This window comes from Piliocolobus tephrosceles, chromosome 9 (genome assembly GCF_002776525.5).
Source record: "Piliocolobus tephrosceles isolate RC106 chromosome 9, ASM277652v3, whole genome shotgun sequence".
Taxonomy (NCBI): Eukaryota; Metazoa; Chordata; class Mammalia; order Primates; family Cercopithecidae; genus Piliocolobus; species Piliocolobus tephrosceles.
The window spans coordinates 102,621,716-102,632,386 of NC_045442.1; the positions used below are offsets into that span (position 1 = coordinate 102,621,716).

Genomic DNA, 10,671 nt, shown 5'->3' on the forward strand with positions numbered 1-10,671 from the left:
TCCATCCCTCCCTTCATCCATCCATCCCTCCCTCCCTCCATCCATTCCTCCCTCCATCTATCCCTCCCTCCATCCATCCCTCCCTCCATCCATCCCTCCCTCCAACCATCCCTCCTCCATCCATCCCCCTCTCCATCCATCCCTTTCCAGCCATTCCTCCATCCACCATCCATCCATCCGTCTGTCCGTCCGTCCGTCCATCCATCCACCCATCCATCCATCCATCTCTTGGTTCTACTTTCCTCTGTGTTGATGTTGTTCTCAGGCAGACTCTACCCAGTGGTAAAAAAGATGACCTCCAATGACTGTGGGTTTACGTCTTCCCTGGAAAGAACACTTTCTCTCATCATCCACATCAGTCTCTGAAACAGGTTTTTGTCTGAGCTGCCTGGGTCTCATGTCCACCCTGTGGTGGGAGTGTTGTTGATTGCAAGCCATTAGTTGACTGACCCACCAGAATTATACAAATGCCAGAGTAGTAAATCCTGAAAGGGAGGAATAATCTGATTCAGACAAAATAGTAAGAGATGAGAAGTTTTATCTGAGGAATACAAGTCATTTTAATTATCAAGCCTGGAGAGACATTAAAATGAGACAGCAATCATATTTTGCTCCCCACTTTGAACTATGTATTCATCTCTTGAAACAGCTTGCTATTGCCCCAAGTAGCTATACATTAACCTAATGCTGCTGCACTGGACAGGTTAATCCATCCATCCCTCACAATATAGAGTCAATCACAAATCAATGTTATTTCTGTGAACCTGAACCAATGAGAATTCCTGACAAGCAACCAAGCAACTTCATATCAGGCTACTCCCTGTCCACGCCTCCTTTTTTTTTTTTTTTTTTTTTTTTGAGACGGAGTTGCGCCCTGTCAACGAGGCTGGAGTGCAGTGGTGCAATCTTAGCTCACTGCAACCTCCACCCCACTGGGTTCAAGTGATTCTCCTACCTCAGCCTCCCAAATAGCTGGGATACAGGCATACACCACCACATCCAGTTAATTTTTGTATTTTTAGTAGAGATGGGGTTTCACCATGTTGGCCAAGATGGTGTCGATCTCTTGACCTCATGATCCGCCCACCTCGGCCTCTCAGAGTGCTGGGATTACAGGCATGAGCCACCTCACCAGGCCCTGTCCCCCTTTTTTTGCCTTTAAAAGCCTGCTCGTAACTGCTGCTAACCAGAGTATATATTCAAGGCAACTTGAATCCATGCTCCCGGGTTGCAATCCTCAAGCTTGGCCCAAATTATATCTCTACTTATATCAGTTTTGCCTCAGCTTCTCCCTTTTAAGTCGGCAGAGATATCCACTGCATAGGTCTTCATTTGAAGGTAATAAAAATGGTCTTCTCTGTAATATACAATTGATACCACATTGCATCTGTACACAAATCCCCTAAAACCATAACAGGTATTTCAACATGTTTGAAGGAAGTTTCTCTCTTACATGTGCACATATACACACATACAGACTCCAGCAAAAGTGTTCATTTAGAAATTCATTGGAAAGGCTATTGGGTAAGCATTTTCACGAGGAAGTAAATCTAATGTGACTTTATTGGATATCAGATCAGCTCACTCTTTGTTTTTTAACGACTTCTTGTGTAAACTGTAAGAGAAACACTCCTTGGGCTGGCAGAGGAGATGGGAGTTTGTACAGGAGCTGTCTTGCTCAAGGGCTATTTTTTAGACACTAAACTCTTTCTTCTGCTTCGGGCACAGAAGCAGGGGGTTACATGAAATGAGTGAAGCACAAATAAATTTCTTAAAGGGGTGGGAAGGGGGAAAAGGAATAAAGTCTGGGTTTTGATATACAGTGTGGAGAGTACAGGTCAGGAGGAAAAAAAAGGGTCATTCAAACAAAGATACCCAAGAGGCTTACAAATGTGTCTCATTTTGTGAGCATTATCCATTTTGGGGAAAAGGGGGTGTCAGATGTTGATTTATGCACCAAGCCACCAAATGTAACGTTTTGCCAATTTATTTTAAAGGAAATGTGGTCATTACCTTTGAATGAAATCCAACTAGCCAGATTTCAATCATGCAGGAACTAACTATCCTGGTGTGAGTTACCTAAATCCTTTTCCTAGCTGACCTCTTTGTATGATTATGTCACCTTGAGGAGAGCAGTGGAGGGGGAAGAACTTAAGAGTTTTAAAATCTCAGCTTGGGTAGCCAGGACGTAAATCCGTAGCTAAATGGGAGTTATGGGTCAAGGATTGAAGACTGTCCTCACTCCCTGATCCTTCCACCGCTTCAGAAACTATTAATAGGGCCGGGCGCGGTGGCTCATGCCTGTAATCCCAGCACTTTGGGAGGCCGAGGCGGGCGGATCACGAGGTCAGGACATCGAGACCATCCTGGCTAACACGGTGAAACCCCATCTCTACTAAAAATACAAAAAATTAGTCGGGCGTGGTGGGGAGTGCTTGTATTCCCAGCTAGCTACTCGGGAGGCTGAGGCAGGAGTATGGCGTGAACCCTCGAGGCGGAGCTTGCAGTGAGCCCAGACGGCGCCACTGCACTCCAGCCTGGGCGACAGAGCAAGGCTCCGTCTCAAAAAAAAAAAAAAAAAAAGAAACTGTTAATACATCTCCTAGGAGCTTTTCTTACTGAAATTAAAAAGGGAGAAGGGCCCCGGGGTGGGATGGCTGGGCGAAGGGGGATGCCAGATTGTAGTGTTTAAGAAAATAAATCCTTCCAGAAAAGGAGGCCAAAAAAGACTCCATTTATCACGATGATGATGACTTCCTGAATTCACTTGACTGTTTCCATTTTTCTCGATCTTTCTGCCTTTTCCCCTTATTTATATGTATGAGCTCCTTACATACTATGAATAATAATCTTTATCAATCATGTAGCTTGCAAATATTTTACCTGAGACTGTTTGTCATATTTTACTTATTTCACTGCATTAAACCTTTTTACATTAACTAAATTTGGGTAAAATGCCTTCTTTATGAAAAATGAATCAGCTCTTGATAGACTGGTTTTTACAAACAATGTTTAATGGCTTAACTAAGAATGAATATATTATTTTAAATTTTCATACAATACAGAAGTATATTGACTACAAAAAAGAGCCACTTTTACCTCCTCCCTCCCGCGGCCCCAATCACAACACACCCCCACAAGGAACGCACTATTAACAGTTTGGTATGTAAATTTTAGGCTTTTTTTCTATGCAGTTGTACATGTGAATCCATACATACAGACCACAGACACACACAGGGGAGGTATATAAATAGCATTAAACTGAACATATTGAGCAATGTGTACTTTGTCACATAAAAATATGTCTTATGATTCCATACCATAGGTCTACCTTAGCCTCTCTCTCACTCTTTTTTTTTTTTTTGGTTGCCCAGGTTGGAGTGCAGTGGTGTGATCTCAGCTCACTACAACCTTCACCCTGCAAGTTCAAGCGATTCTTCTGCCTTGGCCTCCTGAGTAGCTGGGATTACAGGCATGCGCCACTACACCTGACTTGTTTTTTGCATTTTTGTAGAAACAGGGTTTCACCATGTTGGCCAGGCTGGTCTCAAACTCCTGACCTCAAGTGATGAGGCTGAGATGAGTAGATCACTGTAGGTCTACCTTAGTCTCTACAGGTCTACCTTAGTCTGTCTCTCTCTCTCTTTTTTAATTTTATTTTTTATTTATTTATTTATTTATTTTTTATTTTTTGGTTCACTCAGGTTGGAGTGCAGTGGCGCGATCTCAGCTCACTGCAACCTTTTCCTCCAAGTTTAAGCAATTCTCCTACCTCAGCCTCCCAAGTAGCTGGGATTACAGACCCACACCACCATGTCTGGCTAGTTTTTTGTGTTTTTGTAGAGATGGGCTTTCACCATGTTGATCATGCTGTTCTCAAACTCTTGACCTCAAGTAATGTGCCCACTTCGGCCTCCCAAAGTGCTGGGATTACAGGCGTGAGCCACCGTGCCCAGCCACTTACCTTATTCTCTCTTACTGCTACATAATGCTACGTAGTGTTGGAAATAGCACAATTTGTTTCCCTAATGATGGACATTTAAATTGAAAAAATTTTGCAATTATAAACAATGCTGCATTGAAAATTTTTATCCATGCCTCTTTTGACCTGTATACCTTTGTACATGTGCAAAGAATTCTCTTGGACAGAAAATACAGAAGTGGAAGTGGTAATGCAAAAAAAAATGGATATTTTTCTTTTAATAAACACTGCCAAATCAGTCTTCAAAAGGCTATACCAGTGCATACTCCTCCAACATGGAATGCAACAGAATTTTTTTTAACTGCCCAGCTAATGGGTGAAAAATAATCTATCTTCCTTACTTTGATCTGTGTTCACTGTTTACTAATGAGATTAAGAATGTTTTCACATGTAGATTGGTTTAAGTGAATCACTTGACTGTTTCCATTTTTATCCATCTTTCTGCCTTTTTTCCTTTATTTATATGAGCTCCTGACATATTATGAATAATAATCTTTATCAATCATGTATCATGTAGCTTGCAAATATTTTATCCAAGACTGTTGATCATATTTTATTTATATCACTGCATTAAACCTGAATTTTTTATTATTTTTTTTGAGATGGAGTCTCACTCTGTCACCCAGGCTGGAGTGCAGTGGCGTGATCTCTGCCCACTGCAAGCTCTGCCTCCCCGGTTCAAGCAATTCTCCTGCCTCAGCCTCCTGTGTAGCTGGGATTACACGCACACGCCACCACACCAGCTAATTTTTGTATTTTTAGTAGAGATGGGGTTTCACCGTGTTGGTCAGGCTGGTCTTGAACTCCTGATCTTGTGATCCACTCACCTCAGCCTCCCAAAGTGCTGAGATTACAGGCGTGAGCCACTCCACCCAGCTCAAATTTTTATTGTTGGCAACAAATTCAAATTTTAAAAGAAGTTGTGCCAACAATCTTTTTTATTGGCCAGGTGAGGTGGCCTATAATCCCAGTTCTTTGGGAGGCTAAGGCAGGAGGATCACTTGAGGCCAGAAGTTTGACACCAGCCTGAGCAACATAGTAAGACCCTGCCTCTACCAAAAAAAAATAAAAATAAAATTTTTAATTAGCCAGATGTGGTGGTGTATGCCGATAGTTCCAGCTACTTGGGAGGGTGAAGCAGGAGGACTGGTTGAGCCCAGTGGCTGCAGGGAGCTATGATAATGCCACTGCACTGCCACCTGTGTGACAAAGCAAGACTCTGTCTCTAGAGAAAAAAAAAAATTTAAATCTATTTTATTAATCTGTGTATTTTCCATTCTATATAAACTAGCAGATTGGCTTGTCAGATTTCATAAAATATCCCTGTTACGGTCTGAATGTGGCCCCCAAAGTTCATGTGTTGGAAACTTAATGCCCAATGCAGCAATGTTGAGAGATGAGCCCTGTAAGAGGTGATTAGGTCATGAGGGCACTACCTACATACACGAATTAATGACCTTATGGCAGGAGTGGGTTAGTTCTCAAGATTGGATTCCTGATAAAAGAATACATTTCGGTCACCTTCCCTGTCTTACTCTAGCCCTCTCTCTCTTGTCCTTCCAACTCCTACCATGGGATGATGCAGCACCAAGGCTCTCACCAAATGCTGGCACCATGCTCTTGGACTTCCCGGCCTCCAGAACTACGAGCCAAACTAATTTCTCTTTATTATAAATTACCCAGTCTGTGGTGTTGTATAGCAACATAAAATGGACTAAAATAGACTAACACAATCCCTTTGTAATTTTTCATGAGCTTGCACTGAATTAATAGATGACTTAGAAAAGGAAAATATTGCTCTTTCCCTGCCGCCACCGAGTCATGCGGAGGCAAAGGCTTGGGTGCGTTCAAGATTCCGCTTCACCCTTAACCTACCGCCATGGCCGAGGAGGGCATTACTGCTGGAGGTGTAATGGACGTTAATACTGCTTTAAAGAGGTGCTGAAGACCACCCTCATCCACGATGGCCTAGCACGTGGAATTCCCGAAGCTGCCAAAGCCTTAGACAAGCACCAAGCCCATCTTTGTGTGCTTGCATCCAACTGTGATGAGCCTATGTATGTCAAGTTGGTGGAGGCCCTTTATGCTGAACACCAAATCAACCTAATTAAGGTTGATGACAACAAGAAACTAGGAGAATGGGTAGGCCTCTGTAAAACTGACAAAGAGGGGAAACCCTGTAAAGTGGTTGGTTGCAGTTGTGTAGTAGTTAAGGACCATGGAAAGGAGTCTCAGGCCAAGGATGTTATCGAAGAGTACTTCAAATGCAAGAAATGAATAAATAAATCTTTGGCTCACAAAAAAAAAAAAAGAAAGAAAAGAAAAAAATTGACTTTCACAATATTTATTCTTACCATCCAAAAACATGATATGTGTGCTTATTCGACTTGACTTGTCTTTTGTCCTCCAATAACATTTTATGTGTTTCTTTACATTAGGTTTATGTCTAGAATTTTTCTCCCCACAGGAAATGAACTTTAATTAGCTTTTGTCTCCAGAATTCCCCATCGATGCCTGGGCTTTACGGTTCTCCTCACCCCCTCCAGTTTGAAGGTCCAGACTAGAAAGAAGAGACACAAGGAGGGCAGAAGATTCCCTAGCACAAAGTTGCAGGGGGGTGTCTCCCTGGCAAGAGATCCCCGGGCCCAATGCCTCCCCCGTCCAGCCACAAGTACTCAGAGTGTCAGAACTTATTTTTGTAATGAGAAGCGTGGGCCCTGCCTCTCCCCCACTCATGGAGAAGGTGGGTGTCTTGCAGCCTTGGGGGTCACTTCAGTGGGGCAGAGAGTGTGAGCCCAGCGAGTGTGGGCCCAGCAGAAGCACCAACAGCGAGAAGTGGTCAAAGAGAGGGTTGCACACCACAATCTCCCTGTTCGGGGCCCGGCCTGGACACTTGTACACCATAAAGTCACTGCTTTCATTCTCATCTGCAGAGTCCAGCTCCTCAGGAGGCTCTTTCTGCAGCTCCAGCCATAGCATCTCTTACCTCTGGTGCTGGTAGTGATAAATGTGCATGCTGGGCACCAGCTGCTGGTCGCAGGTTGTGTGGAGGCGGAAGAAGAGTCAATTATTTTACCACCATAATTAAAATCCTTCCTTCCTTCCTTCCTTCTTCCCTCCCTTCTTCCATCCCTCCTTCCCTCCCTTTCTTCTTTTCCCCTTTCCTTCCTTCCTTCCTTCCTTCCTTCCTTCCTTCCTTCCTTCCTTCCTTCCTTCCTTCCTTCGAAAGTCAATTCTTTTACCACCATAACTAAAATACTTTCTCTTTCTTTTCTTTTTTGTTGACAGGGTCTTACTCTGGAGTTCACTGATGTGATCATAGCTCACTGCAGCCTGGAACTACTGGACTCAAGTGCTCCTCCCACATCAGGTCTCCCAAAGTGCTGGGATGACAGGCATGAACCACCACACCCCACTTAAAATATTTTCAAGACTTCCTCTAATTGTTTATTGATGGTACATTGAGTTACTAATTTTTCACCCATTCATTCAACAGGCGTTTGTTAAATGCTTGCCATGTGGGGTACTGCAATTCTGTTTCTGGAAAGGGATCCCAAACTAGACCCCAAGAGAGGGTTCTTGGATCTCTCTCAAGAAAGAATTCAAGGCAAACCCAGAGTAAAGTGAAAAGCAAGTTTATTAAAAAAGTAAAGAAATAAAAGAATGGCTACCCCATAGGCAAAGCAGCCCCGAGGGCTGCTGGTTGGCTATTTTTATGGTTGTTTTTTGATTGTATGCTAAACAAGGAGTGGATAATTAATGAGTTTTCCCGGAAAGGTGTGGGCTAGTCCCAGAACTGAGAGTTCCTCCCCTTTTTAGACTATATAAGGTAGACATTGCCTTGGCATCTGTAAACTGTCATGGCACTGCTGGGAGTGTCTTTTAGCATGCTAATGCGTTGTAATTGGCGTATAATGAGCAGTGAGGACGACCAGAGGTCACTTTTCTCTCCGGCATGGTTTGGGTGGGTTTTGGCCACCTTCTTTACCGCATCCTTTTATCAGTAAGGTCTTTGTGACCTGTACTTTGTGCCAACCTCCTATCTCATCCTGTGACTTAGAAAGTCTTTATTTCTTAGAAAGACTTTATTTCTAGGAATGCAGCGCAGTAGGTGTCAGCCTCATTTTACCCAGTCTCTATTCAATATGGAGTCGCTCTATTCAAGCACTTCTGACAATTTTGATTGTCTAATGTTGGCGGGGCATGGTGGCTCAAGCCTGGAATCCCAGCACTTTGGGAGGCCAAGGCAGGTGGATCACTTGAGTTCAGGAATTTGAAACCAGCCTGGCCAACATGGTGAAACCCCGTCTCTACTACAAATATAAAAATTTGCCAGGCATGGTGGCAGGCACCTCTAGTCACGGCTACTTGGGAGGCTGAGGCGGGAGAATCAGTTGAACCCGGGAGGTGGAGATTGTAGTGAGCCAAGATCGCGCCACTGCACTCCAGCCTGGGCAACAGAGCGAGACTCCAGCTTCAAAAAAAAAAAGTCTTCTGTAGGGATACAGACAAATGATTGAGTTTCCTATGTTCATATCTAAAAAAGAAGCTATAGGATGAAATATCAGAGAATAAATTTTAATAACCAAGGTTGAATGGACAGAGAAGGCCAAAAAGTTTAAAGGAAAAGCAAAGCAAAGCACTTAGAAATGTTTCCTTGTACATTTTCAACCACGTTTCAAGTGTCTCCTACTAACACAGGAGAGTTTTCTATTGAGTGGTGGTCAACACTTTTCTCTTCCTGTGGTCATGCCATCTTCCTCACAAAGAACCAAAAATACACAACTGTGGGTCCCCTTCCTCCACTCACCTGCCAACTCACCCCCCTGTTTTGCATTTGATGCTGTGAAGTTCGGAGTTAACTTGCTTGGTCAACCTTAGCAAGCCTCCAGTGCGTTATCCGTATTATCTTCTCCCACCTACAACTCCCAGGAAGCAAGGCGAGGAGGAAGAAGAAAATATTTCTAAGTATCTGGGACACTAGTTGGTACAAAACACTTTTGAAGGGGGTTGTTCCTTCACATTCCTGAGACTCCCAAGGACAAGGTCGATCAGGTCCCCTCCCTCCCCACTCCGCTCCTGCCCCAAGCCTTGGTTCAGTGGAGACCATGTTATCCCCTACAGATCGCCAGCTTTTCCGCTCTGGGGCTGCGCTTCTCTCCCTAAGTCACCTCTGACTTCTCAGCCAGCAACTATGTTCTTTCCGGCTGCCAGGGACAGACAGGACATGAGACCTTTTATCGTAAAGACAGAAGTATTTTCTTGAGTTTCTTTTTTCTTTTTGAGTCTTCGGAAGGAGAAAAGGAAGGAACCTTCTTTCAAGACCGAAAACAGTTATAAAAGTTGCGTGCTCATGGCAAACAGCATTTCTCATTCTGTTTTTGTGTTTTCTGCCCCACAATTCTGAATGACTCAGATGACCAAAAAAAAAAAAAAAAAAAAATCCAGGCCTGGGGGAGGGGCACCCGCAGGGGTGGTTGTTGCTTTTCAAACTGTGAGGCATAAATGACACAAAATGCCAAAAGAAGCTGGAAACCCATTTTAACCTGAACTACAGGTTTGCATTTTTCCCATTTCTCTGCCTTCTGTCACCTCCATCCCACCCCCACATCCAACTTAGCTTTTCTATTGCAAATAGCTGGGCCCAGGATTTGAATGAAAGCAGAAGCTGTTTCCTCTGCTTAGGATCGGCAGACAACTGCATCACAATTTGGGCGACTTTGCAGACTTGCCACCAATTGTGAAATAAAAACTTCTGATTTATGCCATTTGCATAGCAGAAAACTACAAAATAATAGATACAAATAAAGAGGTTTCTTGTGCATAAATGAACAACAAGAAACCTCTTTATTTGTATCTATTATTTTGTGAAGGCTATAATTAGATGAATAGCTGGCCTTTAGATTTTTGTATCTTTAGGCTTGAACAAGGGTACAATAACAAAGAATTTACAAAAAATAAGTAATCAGGACAACCTTGTAGTAAATTTTTGACCCTTGAATAATTCAGAAGCCAAAATCTTCGAGAGCCACATTCCATCTGAGACACGGAGAAATGATTCTTTCACTGCAAGAATTTCTTTAAAAAATCAACTGACAAATTTTTACCTAAAAGGGAAATCTCCCATCTAGTTTCTTGAATGACAGTCATTGTTACTTAAAACAGACTCCCGTGTTGGGTTCTGATTGGAGGGCTGTGCAGTTTTTCTGGTTTTAAAACTGATGGCATTCAACGTGGCAAGGGAAAGAATTCTCCCAGCCATTTTCATAATTATCTACATTTAAATTCTCACCTTAATAAATAAGTCCTGGCCGGGCGCGGTGGCTCAAGCCTGTAATCCCAGCAATTTGGGAGGCCGAGACGGGCGGATCGCGAGGTCAGGAGATCGAGACCATCCTGGCTAACACGGTGAAACCCCGTCTCTACTAAAAAAAAAAATACAAAAAACTAGCCGGGCGAGGTGGCGGGCGCCTGTAGTCCCAGCTACTCGGGAGGCTGAGGCAGGAGAATGGCGTGAACCCGGGAGGCGCAGCTTGCAGTGAGCTGAGATCCGGCCACTACACTCCAGCCTGGGCGACAGAGCGGGACTCCGTCTCAAAAAAATAAATAAATAAATAAATAGGTCCTTTTTTCCCTCAGCATCAGCATCATTATTCTTTTTTTTTTTTTTTTTTTTTTTTTTTTTTTTT

General features: G+C 43.3%; 1 pseudogene across 1 annotated transcript; it reads left to right on the forward strand.

Moving 5' to 3' along the window:
- The first annotated feature begins 5,861 nt into the window (after positions 1-5,861).
- LOC111528047 lies at positions 5,862-6,310 on the forward strand (annotated as a pseudogene). Its single transcript, XR_002726847.1, has one exon. The product of XR_002726847.1 is annotated as a 40S ribosomal protein S12 pseudogene (transcript).
- Positions 6,311-10,671: the final 4,361 nt, after the last annotated feature.